The 18,848-nt window shown below is 40.7% G+C and overlaps 1 pseudogene across 1 annotated transcript in view; it reads right to left on the reverse strand.

The window, feature by feature from the left end:
- Window positions 1-18,848, reverse strand: part of LOC113016850 (gamma-aminobutyric acid receptor subunit gamma-3-like) — a 187,249-nt pseudogene that overhangs the window by 25,166 nt on the left and 143,235 nt on the right. Inside the window, exon 8 of the transcript XR_013905246.1 lies at window positions 4,619-4,771. The product of XR_013905246.1 is annotated as a gamma-aminobutyric acid receptor subunit gamma-3-like (transcript). The remainder of the gene's footprint in view (window positions 1-4,618; window positions 4,772-18,848) is intronic.

The raw sequence follows: 18,848 nt of genomic DNA on the forward strand, positions 1-18,848 counted from the left end.
CCATGGTTCTTCTTCACACCCCCAAAGCTCTACAGTCTCAGCTTCTGCCTTGGGGTGGTTTTATTTCCCATCACCAACCCCCTGTATCTATGTCAAGATCCATTTGCGCTACAAAGATTGAGGTCTAATGGGAATCAGCCTGAGCTCAGCTCACTTACTTTTAGCTCGCTGGTGTCCACATATCCTGCTGAAGCAGTAATGTATGACTGAGAGCTCTTTGGAAAATCCACCTGGAACATGTTAACGGTTTGTCGAGGCACTTTCCCTTTAGCGGTTGGGTGGAGGGTCAGCAGGGGCAGTGGCATCCTCTGTATTTTTCTTGGACTCGAGTTTCTCTTCAATCCGACTTGATCCCACTCCGTCCAGCTGACATTTCTCCCTGCCTTTAAGTACCAAAGGCCATCACTTTGCTTTACACTTTTTTTCTGTTCCTCCCTTGTGTCCAGCTTTTCCTGCGCTTATCTCTCCTCTCCCCTTTCAGCTTTGGGATCAGGTCTCAGGCTGACTCTAAAACGGGGGCGTTGTACTAGAGGAGGAAGGCTAAATGACTTTCTGTTGTTGACCCGAAACTGGATGTTTATCAGGACTGGGGCTGCCTGCTTTTTCGCGCTACCTGTTGTGAGAGGGAGATCACAAGTCTGTCACTGCCTTTGGTCATGTAATACACTGCCACCCACACACTGTAAGCATTAAGTGACTTAGTTATGTCCTATGCAGGCTTAAAAAGGCAGGCTGACACAGGAGTGGAGAGTCAGACTGGCACACATACACTGTGAGGTGTGTGATTCACATTACAAAGCAGCTGTCATTGCAAAGTAGAAAAACCATAGTAGCTTTAGTCTTTATATGCTGGTTAAAAAAGGGGGAGGAATTAGTATAGAATAAAACCTGTCTAATATATCTCAGTTTAATAGATCTGAGGCTTATGGAAGATAAGAGAATTTGCTTTTGGAAGGAGCAACTCCTTTAGTGCTATAAACAAACTCAAAATAAACCTTCGAGTTGTTGTGTCTCTCTTGATCTCTTCACACTGTTTTGATGTTAAACTGTCATCGTGTCAACTTGCATCAGCCTACGAGCAAGAAGCAAGCTGGGCCGAACACATACTCTTGTCATCATCTGCTTTCATTAACAGCACAAGAAAAGAGCTTTAATTTGGCCCAGTGAAGCCAAAGCAATGATATTATATTATTGGTGGCGGCCTCATTGTTCAGAGAATTGTTTTCTTTGAGCTTGATAATGAATAGGGCGGGACAAAACTCCAGTAAAACTTTGATATTAACGCAGAGACCATCCAGATGACCTTCTGTAATATTGGCAGGCTGATGAAGGGCAGGAGGGACTGAGAGGAATTAAAGAACTTCAGAGTGGCGTGGATTGTCTCAACCCAAGTGACAGCTGGGGTGAAGGTGGCTAGAGGTTGGAGAAATAATCTTAAGTGTAGTTCTTGGGTCAAGCGAGAACATTTGTGTGAAAGAGGTTAATTAGAGTCTAGCTACCATCAAGTGTCACCAAAGTGCCATAAAGCAAGGCATTTGAAGCCAGCTGCTGCAGTGGAGATAACAGTATGATTTAGATATTTGGGGGTCTTACCTGGGGAAATTTGGGATAATTTGAGTGACCAACCAAAGTAAATCACGTAACAAAAGGCTTTATTTTCAACAGATGTCAACTAGATTGGAAGTGAATTGTTCCCCATGAATACCAGGATGACTTTCATGTAACCTTATAATAATGACGTTTTTTTTCTTTTTTAAATAAAACTGAATCTCATGACATTTCCATTATCCCTTTTTGAAAGACTATATTATCATTGGCATCAAGATTTAAGGGCTAATGAGGAAAGTGCTAAGGACATGTTGCACTGAAGCTATGTGCTAAACAAATAAAGTAGCAGAAACTAGAAGATGTTACCTTTTATAATTCCATTTATGTATTGCTTATGCATTTGGATTTCTGTTAAAAGATTTCCTTTAAGGTCATAGGTAAAAATTCTATACAACAGGATAAATGTGACCCTAGCTCAGGGGTCGGCAACCCGCGGCTCTGGAGCCGCATGGCTCTTTAGTCTTTATTTTGCGGCTCCGGGTGGTTTGGGAAAATAAATTAGAAGTATTTAGCTGAAGTGCATTTTATTTGTGTTTAGTTCTTTTTTTTTTTAACTTGCAGTTCTAAATTGGAAGATTATTGTGATTTTGAAATATAAAAATAAAATTATATCTTATTATTTTTTCATCGCTCAAAATAAGCATCACACTCGCGGAAGCCGGTGTACCCGCCGAAACGCCGTGTATTTATCGAGACTTTCAACCCCAGTTAGGCCAATTATGGATCTTCGGATCCACATTACTGTATGTCAGCAGCTGTTCTCCACCGTGAACTATGTTACAAACAAACACCGCTCACGCCTCACAGATGACAGTTTACAGTCTTGCATAAAGATGAAAGCCCCGATTTACAGACGCTGTGCGCAGAGGTTCGGGACCAGAAGTCTCATTGTAAACATATCACGGCAGACCCGACGATGTTTAGATGAAAATGCTTTTCAGCATCTCTTTATTGACCACTTTTCATAAATGGTTGCTGTACGCATACAGCCGGCTGTAGCTTTTCAGCTCACAGCCCGACACACACCAACACAACAGCAGAGAGAGCACAGACTTTAAGGCAGCGAGGCGTGATTGTGGGTGCCGCTCAGGTGCATCCGACTCCCATGCTTCGGCACTGCAGACCACGCCCCGCCACACACATTAACCAGGTAAAATACATATTTAGGCAGAATTTTGTAAATATCTATTTTTCCTTTTTCAGCAGAATAGTGCAATTTTTTCCAATTACTTTTTAAAAGCCAGGCCAAGGCTCCAAAAGCCCAAAGGTGATATAAGGGTGGCGGCTCACAACAGTTTTTGTTTGCTACATGGATCATTTTAGTTCAGCTGGGTGTCTTTCCTTTTGTTATACTTCTTTAAGAGTTCAAAATGTGTTAATTACATAAATAAAATGTAATTTTCTCTGTAGCACTTCATGGATTTCATAAGCAACACACCTTAGTTGCTCTGTGGATTCTTTTAAAAAGCAGTTAAAAACGTTTCTGTTCAAACAAGCCTTTTGTTGATCTACGTATTTTATATTCTTTACATTATTTACATTTGATCTTTTACATTGTGTATAATTCTATTGATTGTATGGTTTATTTTAATATTTGTGTACAGCGCTTTGTGACTGCCTGTCTGTGAAAAGCGCTTAATAAATAAACTTTACTTACTTACTTTAGTTGTTCACACAAAGCACAAAGGTAAAAAAAACAATATATACAGCGTTATCTTCATTTTAGATGTCAAAAAGTATTTGCGGCTCCCAGTGTTTTTTTTTGCGTGGAAACTGTGTCCAAGTGGCTCTTTGGGTGTTAAAGGTTGCTGACCCCTGCCCTAGCTCCTCAACCCTATGCCTAAACCCCCGAGGACTAAATCACCATAGATAATAATTCCTAACCCTGATGCCATATTAAGGCAAAGTGTTTGATGTGTGTCAGTGGAATCATTATTTACTATATTCCATGCCAAAACCAATGCCAGAACTTGTGGGGAAACAAGTTAATTACAATTTTTACTAAGTGACATATTCTAACTTAGGGTTAGAGGGTCAACTGCAAAGATGAGTTGGACTTCAAAGTGTTAACCAGTTAATTTGGTACCGGGGGCACTGGCGCTTAATTGGATTTTCAGTGAGAAAATATAATACATGTAATGTATTTGTTTGTTGCTGGTGTCTGCTTTAACCAGTTATCTCTGTATGCTTATCTGTGTGCCATATATCATCTAGTATGCACCTAATATCAAATTGTTCCCTACTCTACATCAACATTTTAGGTGTTTATACTGTGATCAGCATTCAGACGCCACAATCATTATTTTTAAGCCAGTACGAGATGTCACGGACAGTTTAAATACATTTCTATGTCCCCAAAATTCAGCTTTTGCTATCTCTTTAAAAAGTCAGGACCTCAAAGAGAATTTAATCAAAGCTCAGTGAATATGAACATTGTTTGTCCGCGCAGCATGAGCTTGTAATGAGGCACCCACAGGGGGGAAATAGAAGTCCTAACTAAATAAAATTATGAAGCTATGACTGGATGGGGTGGTCATGAACTCATCAAACACTTACCTCGAGTTCCATCTTAAATCAGCAGCACCTTGCACAACATCATCATCCACAGGAAAGCAAATGAACTAATGATAGGCATGCAGCAGAGAGGAAAATAATTCAAAACAGTTGTCAAGTCATGCAAGGAGAAAGAATAACACTACAACAAAGTACAAAACGGAAACAAGCAAGCTGATGGGACATGAATTTTCATGATGGTTTAATGCACCTCTAAATTCCCACTGTCACGTACATATTCATTTGCAAATGACTAATATATTATGCCCATGCACACGTACTCAACAGTTTTGACTCCAAACGAATGCTAGGTGAATATATTCCGGTAATTTGAAAGATTTTACAGGTAACAACTGCAGTGACATAGATGAAGTGGCAATGGAGTTGGTATTTCATTCAAAAATAGATCCTTGGTATTGCTACCTAACTCAGATTGCAGAGAAATTGTGTAGCTTACCTAAAGCCGTCCTTGCAGGCGTGGCATCACTCTTGATCCAGAAGGAGACCCAGGAGAGAACCACAGTCAGGATGCAGGGGATGTAGGTCTGGATGGTGAAGTAGCCCATCCTCCTGCTGAGGTCGAAGTAAACGGTCATTAACACGTAGTCACCTGTTGAGGAAGGGAAAATGGAATGTGGAAACAACTGGCAAAAAAGTACAAATAATATAAGAAAGTCAGAAAAGATACTATCATGAAGTAATAATGCTGTCAAATCGAATAACACACAATAAATTTAAACTTTGCGTGTCAATACTTATGCAGAAAAATGATGTATATTGTGAGAAAATGTCAACAAATTCTTTTGGAAACCACAGAATAAAGATCCATCTACAACTTCAGAATGTGGCTGAAAACTTCTACATTTTAAACGTTACTGTGATGTCAAAGAAAATTTATATTATAACCAGAAACTTCTAAAAGCTTGCTCTTTCTGCTTATTACTGCTTCCCAAAGTGTAGAAATGCAAAAAAGACTAAACAAGCTGCACAATAACTAAATCCATGACATTCTTTTGGGGATTTAACTTACTGTTAAATGAACAACATTGTGGAAATTGTGGTTAAATTGATAATACCAGTCAATAGAGACCGACACACAATGTAAGTACTTGTGGAAACTATTGCAAAGATAATAAAAGGGAAGCTTTGGAAGCTAGCCTGCACTGTGTGGCATGATTGCTGTAGAGTATTTTCATTGCTCTCAAAAGAAAGAAACCTTTGCTCATTTTTGCAGTTCTAAAATCCTCTTCAAGTTTTATAATACTGTAAGGTGACCCTGCTATTTTTTAGTTACACTTATATCCACTCACAAACTACCGATCTTCATCCCTGAGGATCCCGAGCAGCACACTGGCTCATATGTAATTAAAAAAGTCTGATGTCTAGCTGGAGGCTACATCATGCTGAGCTCTTAACTTCATCTCTGTCATCAAAACAAAGGATGGAAAAAGAATCTGAACATTAGACGGTATACTTTTTTCTGAACTTCATCAGAGCAGCAGTGACACTCACTAGATATTAAACAAAAGCAGAATTGTGCATGATGTGACAGAATGTAGGTGAAGCACTAACAAAAACAGCTACGGGTCAGTGAATGAAAACACCTCCCCAAAAAAGAGGAAAAAGAGATCTAAAGCATCTAAGGCTGTAAAGACCTACCACATATCTACAGACATAGGGATTGGGGCTCAGGATACAGATATATCCAGCCTGTATGTTGAAGTGTCTTTGGACAACATATTAAACCCCAGGTTGTCCTTAATCTATTCATTGAAATATGAATGTATGGTAAAGCACTTTGGCACAGAATAATGTGTTTGACTTGGCAAATGAGACTTGTACTGAAAGTCCTATATAGGTACCGTTCCACTTATCATTGTCTCTGGGCCAAATCTGGTTGGTCAGTCGTAACCTTTTTAGCCTAAAACCCTATACCCTTAATGATGAGTTATGACACACAATCTAATATCTCCATGTTTTTGTTGTTTCTACATTGTCAAAATCATGTTGGTCAAGGATCAGCATGGCAACTAACCAATGATGTTGTCTGAGGATTCAGTTATCATTAACCATGAAGATCAGTTAATGCTACTAAAAACTGTTGCTAGCAACCCGATATGAGTAACCTATGTTTGACTAACAGCAAAGCTAACTTGACAATGCATTTATTATATGCTATAAATTAATAAAGAAGACACTTGAAATGCTTACCAGTAAAGAGTTTTATATATAAAAAGGGCATATTTAAATTTTTCCTGCCACATTGCAAAGCTATGACATTCGATGATTGGTCGGTTGCAATGTTAATCCTGGACCAACATTATGATGATGATGCACGTACAACACCAACACGAGGATATCACATACACCCGTTTGGACACCTCAGTATGAATCAGTAAAGATGTAGTTTGATGTTTTTCCATGGTTCTAATGGTTTTTCCAAGGGTACAGGTAGGGATCGCCCTCACAGACCTTTAATGCACATCTGTTTTGTTTTGTCATTTTGTTCTGGAAGCATGCCAAAATATGTTAGACACTGCTTAGATCAGAAAAGACAAACAAAGGTTACCTGCAGGAGGGTAAAGAGTTAACACGTTTTTTGCTCGCTGGAAATATCTTCAGTATGTTTAATTAAGACCATTTTTGTGCATCAAAGTGAAGTAAAACTTCACTGAAATTCATCAAAATTGGAATTTTTGAAGACATCGTTTAGGACATAAAAAAAATCCTTTTTAATTGGTTATAAAATTGCTCTCCACAAATTAATTCAGCACCTTTTTCCAGCTTTCTCCTGTCCTTGTCTTTTTTTTCCCACCCCGCTCTGTCTGTCCTTCATATTTAATCCAGCAAAGGACTCAAAGAGAGGAGCATAGAGAAGCTTAATGGAGCCCAGAAAATAGTAGGAAAAACTTCTCTCTCACGAACAAGTGTATAATGGCACTGTCATCGTGAAAAGAAGATAAATGAGAAGAGTGGCAGAATTTACTCCGCTACCTTTCTAATGGTCCCACTACTGTAGGATGCTTGTTTAGCAGCCAATAATTGACAGGAGTGGGGAGATATTGAGCTACAACTCTTGCTGAACAAAAGCCATTGTTCGGAAACTTTGACAAAGGTCTACATATCACCCGAGTATTATTTTGAATATTTCTGAAGACTGCCTTTTGATAATAGGAGCTATTCAGATGATGTCATTTTGAATAAAACATCTGAATAAGGCAACCTTTTGTCCTCTAACAGCTGAATTCATGCTTTAGATTCAACTGAAATGATCACTTTTACTGGGTGTTCAGTGAAGTAGGAGTGCGGTGATGCTGGTGGTACTGAGTAGGGGGGGATCGCTTACGTGATTACGAATGTGCTCAGGGGCAGAGAGATTGGCACAGCCGTGGCAAGGTTTTGCATTTTGTGATTTTTTTTTTAAGGCATACCAAATATGACCCCGAGGACCCCTCAGACATTGGAATACACCATTTACTGTCCAAGTGATATTTGTTGAAGCTAGGAATCTAAAATGCCCTTGAAAAGTGTTCAGTACTGGCACCACATTACTTATGCTGCATTCATTTTCTGGGGTCAGAAATTTACAAGTGGAAACTCCAGAGCTTGAAAAATAAAAAAATCCAAAACTCAGCAGCAATATGTGTTTCCATAAGTCATGACCTTAAAAATTACATCGCACTGTCTGATGTAGATACGGTTGCCTCTTGCAGTTCATCTTATATTCAAGATAACACAGACATCCATACGACCTTTATTTCAGGTCTTATTACATGACACTGACATCAGAATGTCAGTAAGAGATTTTTCAGTTTTCAGTCAGACACACTCCTCTGATATGCTGAGACACCCTGTGGAATTTTATTTCCCACTGTATCTCTTATAAGTCTGAAATTCCCAAATTCAGACATCCAAATGATGTTCTTTAGAAACACCCCATGTCAGAGTGATCTAGCCGTCCTAAAAGTTCCCTGGAAGGCCTTCAGTTGATTGAATATGCTGCAGCAAGAGTTCTGATGAGGACTAAAAAAAGAAAGGAAAATCCAAAGTCAAATTTAAAAGGTTTCACCTCTCATACAAGATCTTGTCTGATCAGGCCCATGTTATCTTAAAGACTTCATCGTTCCTTGTTATCCTAACAGAGCTCTTTACTTTAGACTGCAGGCTCACAGTGCTACTGGTTACTAGAGTTGGGAGGCAAAGCCTTCAGCTCTGGTGTTCCGTTGAACCAGCTCCCAGTTTGCATTCAGAAAACAGGACACTCTCCTATAAGATTAGGCTTAAAACTTTCCCTTTTGATAAATCTTATAGTTAGTGCTGGATCAAGAGTACCTGAACCCTTTCTTAGTTGTGTTGCAACAGGCCTAGGCTGCTGGGGGCTTCCCATGATGCTCTGAGTGTTTCTTCTTCATTCCCCTCTTTACACTCTCTAAGTATTGATGCACCACTCTGTATTTAATCTTTAGTTATTATTAATCTGGATCTCTTCCACAGTGTCACAACAGATGGCAGCCTGCTTCTGTAGGGGGTTTCTTCCTGTTGAGTTGAAGTTTCTCCTTTCCATTGTTGCCAAGTGCTTGCTCATAGGGGATTGTTTGATTGGTGGGATTTTTTATGTATTGCTGTAGGGTCTTTACCTTACAATATAATGCACCTTTAAGTGACTTCTGTTGTGATTTGGCACTATAAAAAAATTAATTGAATTTTTATATAATATATAGTTGAAGTAGATATCAATTGTTCTGCTCATTGACAGCCTTGGATATGTTTCACCTATTTCAAGTGAACATGCCTTCCCATCCAAAGTGTCCCTGACTGACATTAAAGAACAATTCACCACTCTACATGTAGGTCTTTTAAACATTGTGAATAAACCTCTGGTCTTTGATGAGAGAATGACGGGGGACAAGCACGTGAGGAACGCCATTGCTGGCTCTGCTCTCAGTGCCTTGAGATCAGTTACCATTTGCGTTTTGTGGGAAACCTAGCTAGCATTAGCACGTAAACAAGAACTCTCATTTATCATCTGCGCATGAGTTTTATCTCGCTAATCACCCCGAACCACATTTGCTAAAGACAAAACTTTTAATAACTCGTTTAACACTTCAGTAATGAAAGCTTTGATGACTGAGACCTAATGCAAATCATTTTGTGTTTTCAGTATTTTATTGCTACTTTTCCTAAAGCACCAGTTGTAAAAATAAATAAATAATTAAAAAATCCTTCCCTACTTGTCATTGTCAGCTAATAGTTAATAGATAACTATGCTAGTATAGCTGCACTTAGTCAGACAAGAGCGCAGAGAGGTAAAGACATCCAGGAAGATCGTAGCAAGAGGCACAGCGGTATGTTTCAGTCTGGTCCAATTTGTCTTTTTAAAGACTAAAAGAAGTTTATATAAAACTTGTCAACTTTGTTAAGGAAAAAATCATGGTGCAACAAAGGAGTCAGAAAAGGCTCTCTTGGGGAAGCAGAAGGAAAGGTATCAAGCACATACTCAGCCTTATTGTTAAAATAGATACCTACTCCTACACCAGTTTCTGCTCAACTATTGTCATTGTCAAAGAGTAATGACATCTATGTGACCACTCAGCTGCCAAGTGAGCCGTTTTTCTTCAAGCTTACACTTAGAAAATCAATGTGAAAATTTCAAGAAGGGGCAGGAACCCTCCTTTTTTATGCGGGCGGTACCGATCGTCACTTGACTGGATCAAACACTTCTGTTGACAAGTTATTAATACAAGCTGGTGGCAGCACACAATGTGGATGACGCTGGATATGAAGTGCTTGTACAGCAGCGGAAGAGGTGACAGCACTCATCCAGAATCTTTCCATCATTTGTTCAGTGCTCCGTACACACACGTGTGACAAATTTCCTCAAATTAATCATTTTGCCAACGTGCTGAAAGACTTTAAAATATCATCTCCTGCTTTACTCATCAAAAGTAACCTGTATGCATGTGTATAGTAATGTGTGGTGGTTGTGCCGGGCAGTGTGTAATTTTTGAGTAGACCGACTGATACCTCTAGCCACGGGCTTGATTCATCATGCTGATTCTAGTAGAAATAGGAAAGTGTTATACTTTGTAGTAGCTGTGGATTGAGGTGCAAATGAAACTGTATTTTAGAGTAAAATCACTGAATTCTTTATTATAATTATACATGCTGTTTATAAGTCCCTGTGGCCACGTAAGTGACACTAAATAGGCTTGCTCCCTATTCCTTTAGTCAGGAACTTCAAAATAACCAGTCAAATGACTTCCAGGAGGAGTCGCCCGAACATTTCAAACTCCAATTAACATGAATGTCTAATAGGATAAAATCAAGACATGTTCTCATGGATAGATGTTGATGAAAACTGCAACTTTGGTAGAACCACAAAGCCCTGACCGAGTAATTCTAATGTTTAAAAGACAGACATATTTTCCTTAAACATGTCTTCTTTTTTATGGCCACTAGATGACTACAACTGTCTCAAAAAAACAAGCTTTTGCACAAAAATAAGGCTCCCCAATATGTTTGAACTGTTCACTTTTGAAATGGAAGGCAAATTATGATTGTTAAAGGGCACTATAGAAACGACCACCTTTGTCTGAACATATGACCCAAGTCAAATGTCATAGAGTTTAGAGACGCTCTGTTCCTAATCAGCATTTAGTTATTAAAGTTGTTCAGATCTCAGTGAGATTTTAAAAGAGGTTTGTTTTCTTTCCATCTTTAATTGAGCTCTCCAGTTAGGACTAGTTATTTTTTAAAACTGCCAAATACTGCTTACTTTGTGACTGCATGGATCATGCGTGATCCAGATCACTGATATGTTGCATTTAACATTTAACATGATCGTAAAGTGTAGAAAGCCAGTTAATCAGTTCTGAAACATTGTAAAAATTAAGCTTAATCTAGTGTAAAGGTTCATTAGTGAGGCTAATCAAGAATATTTTTTGTTAGGTATTAGCTTTAAATCATGATAGCTGTGATAAGAATGCCCCACTTTAATCATTTAAAATAAATTAAAAAAAAACTAAAAAGCTAAGAGGTTGTATGAGTGCAGACTGCAGAAGCAATAAATATAGATAATGCCGTTTCAGTTTCACGTTGAAGGTTAGAGCAGACTTTTGGGAGAGGAATGTTGTCCCATTTTTGTCTGATACAGGACTCTCAATGGTCCCGGATCTTCTTTGTAGTATTGCACCAGATGATCTGGACTACAGGTTCATCCCCCAGACTCTTGATGTCACTTTTCCAGATGTGCAAACTGCCAATTCCATAAGCACTAATACATTTCGATCATTGCCACAATCAGAGATGGTGGTGACAAACTGGATGTCTTTAGTCCAGATTTAAAAAAAAAAGAAGAAAAAAGACATTTGGCCTTTTCCCTTGCATACAGAGATTTCTCCACATTCCCAGATTCTTTTCATGATATTATGTTTTATAGATGATGCAATATTCATGGTTTTTATAATTTAATGTTTAATGTTAATTTAATGGGACATTATTCTAAAATTGTTACACAATTTATAGATTTTTTTTTTCTTTTTAGAGTTTAGTGAAACTCATCAGATAGTTGTTCAGGCTCACATTGACAAGAGTTGGCATAATAGAGACAAAATGTGCAGTGTATCTACCATAAATCCCAGACTACAGAGCGCACCTGATTAAAAGCCGCATGCTCTAATTGTAGAAAGAAAACCAATTTTGTACTTGTACAGGCCGCACCGTATTTTAAGCCGTATGCGTTTCACCTGTAATATGAGATATTTACAGAGAAATACTACACGTGAGGATTTTTAACGTTTAATTTAATCCGTAAGGTAACATAAATGTTATGGTAACATACAAAAATACATTCTGCAAATGCTTTTTTTTCCTCGAACAGCGTCTGTAACACGGCTACCTTTAAGTATACGTACGTATCGGTAACACACAAATTACGTTGCTTATGGGTTTTTTACGGAGCAGTGCACAAACAACATTACAACGTCTCTTAACAACCGATAAAAATATATACCGTATATATACACTACTTATCATTTTGATTGGTCTACTGTTACCAGGCAAAATGTTTTTGGCCGCATGGAAAAAAAAATGCATTAACCGCACGTCAGTATAAGCCACAGTGTTCACAGTGTGGGGAAAAGGTAGCAGCTTATGACCCGAAAACTACGGTAATTAGTTTTTTATGAGTATAACTCCTTGTACCTTCGTTTTTGGAGTCTGCCAAGCCCTGCTGGCTGTCAATATAAAAATGTCATATTAAAAAGGGATTCTTGCAATCAGATTGTGTAATAAAGGGAATCTGATTCTTTTTCTCTGCAGCGACAATCTTAATCACAGCACAGTCAGTCCAACATAAAACTACTTGGTTTTTCTTCCATTTCACCTTATAAAACTATTTCATTATACTTAATGTTCCCATTAATGTCTAGGATGATATATGTTGTACTACTAAAGCAGATTAAAGGCCTATTAGAAGTGGAACAACAGGAGTAAATAAAACAACTGTTTATTGTAGCTTGAATTGTTCTCCGTATTTGCACTCCACAAGTTATTGTTGCAAATACCATAATGCCATCTACCTTATGTAATATTAATGCATACTATAATATGAATGAATATGTGGAGGCTGGAGCATTGTACCTTCCCAGATAGACGGCCACCAGGTGCAGCATGGTGACTTTTGGGCTCTAAATGTGTATCGTAACAAGCAAACCCTGTGTTTACATTTTGCTTGGACAGTAATAACCCCTCTGTTTATACTCTTCTGCAGAATAATTATTAGCCTGAGTGGGCTGTCCTACAGTTGTCTACAGACTCTGCATGCCATACTACTTTCCGTTTGGGAAGCTGCAAGGAAAATTCATGGGAAAGCTGTTTTATTAATGAGCTCAGCACAAGTCAGCTTGCCCCTGCTTTCAACATGTATCAGAGTCTTCCTGTCCTAAGTTTTAAAAGTTTTCTACACTTTTGTAAATATAATTTGAGTAAACTATGCCATCACAGTGCAAAAACTATTAATAATTTATTGAAGGGCTGCTTTGAAACTACTCATTGGGCTATCCACCCGCTCACAATGAACTATTTTCTGGTGTTTGCCATGTAAAATGCTAGTTTAAGCAACATTTGGGATGCTTTAAGTTATTTTTCGATAGCTGAACCACTGCCTAAGGATTGGTAACAAACTAATTGTTGGGATGAGATTCTGCTGATGCAATTTGTTCATTTTGTAAAGAAAACGCCTCTAAATGTTACTTTTCTTACTCATTTTTTAATTTGTTGGCTATCCTGCAGGAGGACGGAGGACTCACTTTTGGAGAAGCCTGCATATATGTCGACACCAGCGACATGCCAGTGATGGTAAATTAGAGACCAACTCCAGTTATTTGAAGAGCCAAGTGATTCGTATGGTTTTGGTTAGTCAGTAGCATCGCTTGGCTAGTGATGAGTGGCCTGGTCTGGTTTTTAACTGCCTGGAGATAAGTCCATAGCTAAATCACTTACTCACTCAAACACAGAAATAAGCTTCTCTGACCTCACAGCAATATTATTTTTGGGGGGGATTAAGGGACCTTGAGTAGGTCTTAATGAGTGAACTGAAGGTTTCCCCAGCCAGGTTTATCCTGACCTATGGGCTCTCTGATCCTCAGGCTGCATAACGATAATGAGAATGTTCTCTGAAAAGTTCCAAGACTGAACTATAATATTTAATTTTAACATGTGTGCAGCAAATTGTCTGATTTAATTGTCTGATTTGCTGATTTAGAAGAAGAGCTGAAATGAAACCACATGGGTTTTAATGGTAGAAACCATCATTTTTATTCACAGGTATTAGTAACTGTAGTTATCAAACTAAGTTAGCTCTAAACATTATTTGTTTAGCTCAAGGAAACCTGTAAAGGATAAATCTAAAAGATAAGTCAAACCTTATCTGTAAAAGATAAGACAAATGTTCCGGCGCCCCCCGCGTGTGGCAGCCTGTTACAGCAGCTCTGCTCATTCTGAGCTTCTTTCTTATCTTCTCTTTATTTTCTCGCAATCTTTTGTAACTAAAGTTTTAGCAATTTTTTAAAAACAAATTTCCCACGAGTGGGACTAATAAAGGTTATCTTATCTAAACTATAGACCATACATAAAAGGTGGACATCATAGGTTTGTAGAGGTACTAAGTAACTATAAAGATAATAGAAAATGTAACACACCAGATTGATGTGCTTGGAGAAAAGCTTCCTAGGCTGCGTTTGGTAGAGTGTAAACCTTCCCAAATCCACTTAAGACCGGAGCAGAGCTGTTAAGTTGATATGATCCAGGTCCAGCTTTCACACAGTAGTAAAATCCTAAAAAATGAATGTGTCAGTCTTCAAAATACTATTTTCAGCATAACCTGTAAGCCCACAGACTAATGTAAACCTGTTAACAACAGCACCTTAAATTGGAGTGTTAAGCTTTAATCCATTTGTTACAGTTTTGCTCTTGTGTTATTGCTTTAATAAACATCACTGCTTCTGCTTCAACTAAATCGACTCATCTGCTGTTAAGCGGATTGTTAAGCTACGAGTGGGCAATCACTGTTCAAGGGAAGGGAAAGGATCAGAGACCGCACAATTAAATTTTGTAATGTCTGTTTGCCTGCTGGTAGTGGTCATGTCCGGGTTAATGGCCAATATTGAATGACTATGAGAAGGAACATCATATGGAAAATGCGAATCGTGAGGAGAGTGAGGGCTTGGGATTTTCACCTTTCTCTCAACAGAAGAAGTCTTTGTAAAAAGATCTTTGAAATTTTTCTGCATAAAAGGGCATCATAAATGCTTTTGGAGAACTTGAAGTGGGATGGTTAAATAAAAAGCTGAAGTGTTTGGGATTCCACATCGGGGCCTTTTGAAGAGGACACTGCTGAATTGATAACGATGGTGGATTTGCAGCGGGGTGTCCCCAGTGGCGCTGTGGCCAGGGATCTGTCCACTCCGTCCTCATTAAAACAGCCCCATACCCATGTGTTTATGAGGGATGAAGGGTAAAGCACAAAGAGGGAGACAGAGGGAGAGGAAAAGAAGGATAAGAAGAAGCGAAACGCAGCACTTTCGAGGTTTGTCATGATGTAAATTAATGATAGGTATTTTTAGCTGGGGATCTAATCATCATGTGTGTGGAGACAGCACTCCAGCAAAGTGAAACAGGAAAAAGAAACGAGGTAATAAATGAGAAAATGGCTAATTTTCTTGAACAGCATGAGGTAGATGTGTAGGTTTGCCATTGCTTTTGAGCAGCTCAGCAGAAAATTAGCTTGGATGTGTTTTGACGATACAGCAGGAGTCCAGGAAAACGTATAATCTATAAGGCCGTCACTGTTGGAATGAGAGTGTTCATCAGTCACTTTGATTTTTCATTTTGTATTGTGATCAGAAACACAAAGATGAAACACTATTTTTTTCTTATATATAAACAGGGGATTTCATCAGTATTCACAGTGGGTAATCAATCAATCAAAAAACCACAAGGTATAAACCTTTAAAAAAAATATTATAATTATATATATATATTCCAGATACAGACGGACAAAATGGTGGTGGCTAACCAACCGGACATAGTGGTGGTAGACAAACAGAAGAAGACGGCCGTAGTGATCGATGTAGCGGTTCCGAATGACAGCAATATCAGGAAGAAGGAACACGAGAAGCTGGAGAAATACCAAGGGCTCAGAGAAGAGCTCGAGAGGATGTGGAGGGTGAAGGTAACGGTGGTCCCCGTGGTAATCGGAGCACTAGGTGCGGTGACTCCCAAGCTAGGCGAGTGGCTCCAGCAGATCCCGGGAACAACATCGGAGATCTCTGTCCAGAAGAGCGCAGTCCTGGGAACAGCTAAGATACTGCGCAGGACCCTCAAGCTCCCAGGCCTCTGGTAGAGGACCCGAGCTTGAAGGACAAACCGCCTGCAGGGGCGTGCTGGGTGTTTTTTATATATATATATATATTAAATAAGAAAAAAATAGTGTTTCTGATCACAATACAAAATGAAAAATCAAAGTGACTGATGAACACTATATATATATATATATAAAAAAAAACCACCCAGCACGCCCCTGTGGGCAGTTTATCCTTCAAGCTCGGGTCCTCTACCAGAGGCCTGGGAGCTTGAGGGTCCTACGCAGTATCTTAGCTGTTCCCAGGACTGCGCTCTTCTGGACAGAGATCTCCGATGTTATTCCCGGGATCTGCTGGAGCCACTCGCCTAGCTTGGGAGTCACCGCACCTAGTGCTCCGATTACCACGGGGACCACTGTTACCTTCACCCTCCACATCCTCTCGAGCTCTTCTCTGAGCCCTTGGTACTTCTCCAGCTTCTCGTGTTCCTTCTTCCTTCGACTGTTGGAACACTGAGCTACTAGTTGTTTCGACGTCATTGTGGATGTTGGGTATCGAAGAATCCATAGGTCCCTCATCCTATTCATGTAGCCCCTTCCGCCGGGGTTACTTGCGTAGTAGCATTCCAACAACGCCCTGTTTTCGTCTCTTGCCCACCGAAGCCTTCTTGTTCCAGTAGCCCACTTTTCGTCAGGGTGCCCTGGTTCCTCAACACCTGACACGGACCTTGTTGATCCGGGCGACGTCCGAGCCGGCATGCCTTCATATTTATCTGTCTCGCTCATGTCTGCGGTAGGCTTGCTTAGCATAGGCTTGCTTAGCATATATATATATATACCTGAGGCCTTGGAAACTGCCAAGCAAAGACTCACAGCCTTGGCCAGCCGCTTGAGGAGGTACACCAGAGAGATAGAAGGCAGGAGAATAAACCAGCTGTTCTCCACAGAACCAGCAAAGGTGTACTCTCAGTGGCAAGGGAACAATAATAATAAGAGAACAGCACCACCAAGGCTGGAGACGGAGCAATACTGGAAGAGCATATGGGAGAAGGACGCAACCCATAACGGCAATGCTCAGTGGCTAGTGGATCTGAGGGCAGACCAAAGTTACCTCCCTGAACAGGGTCCAGTAACCATCACAGTGGCAGATATCCAAGAAAGGGTCTCCAGTATGAAGAGTTGGACAGCACCAGGGCCCGACATGGTTCACGCCTACTGGCTAAAGAAGCTGACTGCACTCCACGAGCGTCTGGCAGCACAAATGAACCAGCTGCTAGTTAACGAGAGACACCCGGAATGGCTAACCGAAGGTCGGACGGTCCCAAGGACCCCAAGAAGGGACCGGTCCCCTCCAACTACCGACCAATAACCTGCCTCAGTACTACATGGAAGCTCCTGTCAGGCATCATATCGGCTAAGATGAACAGGCACATGGGTCAATACATGAGCGGGACACAGAAAGGAATTGGCAAGAATACCAGAGGCGCAAAACACCAGCTACTGGTAGACAGAACAGTCAGTCGAGACTGCAAGACCAGACTGACCAACCTGTGCACTGCCTGGATTGATTACAAGAAGGCCTATGACTCAATGCCCCACAGCTGGATACTGGAATGCCTAGAATTGTACAAGATCAATGGGACCCTAAGAGCCTTCATCAGGAACTCAATGGGGATGTGGCGTACAAAACTAGAGGCCAACTCCAAGCCCATAGCACAAGTCACCATCAAGTGCGGGATCTACCAAGGAGATGCTCTGTCCCCACTGCTGTTCTGCATAGGCCTGAACCCCCTCAGTGAGATCATTAACAAGACTGGCTACGGATACCGACTACAGAACGGAGCAGTTGTCAGCCACCTCCTGTACATGGATGACATCAAGCTGTATGCCAAGAGTGAACGAGACATCGATTCACTGATCCACACTACCAGGCTATACAGCAATGACATTGGAATGTTGTTCGGACTGGAGAAGTGTAGTCGGATGGTAACAAAGAGAGGGAAGGTAGTCAGAACTGAGGGGATTGAACTACCAGAAGGCAACATTGCAGACATAGAGGACAGTTACAAGTACCTGGGGATCCCGCAGGCGAATGGGAACCATGAAGAGGCCGCTAGAAAGGCTGCAACCACCAAGTACCTGCAGAAGGTCAGGCAAGTCCTGAGGAGTCAGCTGAATGGTAAGAACAAGATCCGGGCCATCAACACATACGCCCTGCCCGTGATCAGGTACCCTGCTGGGGTAATAGGCTGGCCAAAGGAGGAGATAGAAGCCACTGACATAAAGACAAGAAAGCTCCTTACCATGCAAGGAGGGTTTCACCCCAAGTCCAGCACCCTGAGGCTGTACGCTAAGCGGAAGGAAGGGGGCCGGGGACTGGTGAGTGTCAGCACCACAGTCCAGGATGAGACAACGAACATCCAAGAATACATTGGGAAGATGGCCCCAACTGACCGAGTGCTCAGTGAATACCTCAGGCAGCAGAAACCCAAGAAAGAGGAGGGAGACAAGGAACCATCATGGAAGGACAGGCCCCTGCACGGTATGTACCACCGGCAGATAGAGGAGGTGGCTGATATCCAGAAATCCTACCAGTGGCTGGACAAAGCTGGACTGAAAGACAGCACAGAGGCACTAATCATGGCAGCACAAGAACAAGCTCTGAGTACAAGATCCATAGAGGCTGGGGTCTATCACACCAGGCAAGACCCCAGGTGCAGGCTGTGTAAAGATGCCCCAGAGACAATCCAGCACATAACAGCAGGGTGCAAGATGCTAGCAGGGAAGGCATACATGGAACGCCATAACCAAGTGGCCGGCATAGTGT

This window comes from Astatotilapia calliptera, chromosome 23 (genome assembly GCF_964374335.1).
Source record: "Astatotilapia calliptera chromosome 23, fAstCal68.1, whole genome shotgun sequence".
In the NCBI taxonomy this organism is placed as follows: domain Eukaryota; kingdom Metazoa; phylum Chordata; class Actinopteri; order Cichliformes; family Cichlidae; genus Astatotilapia; species Astatotilapia calliptera.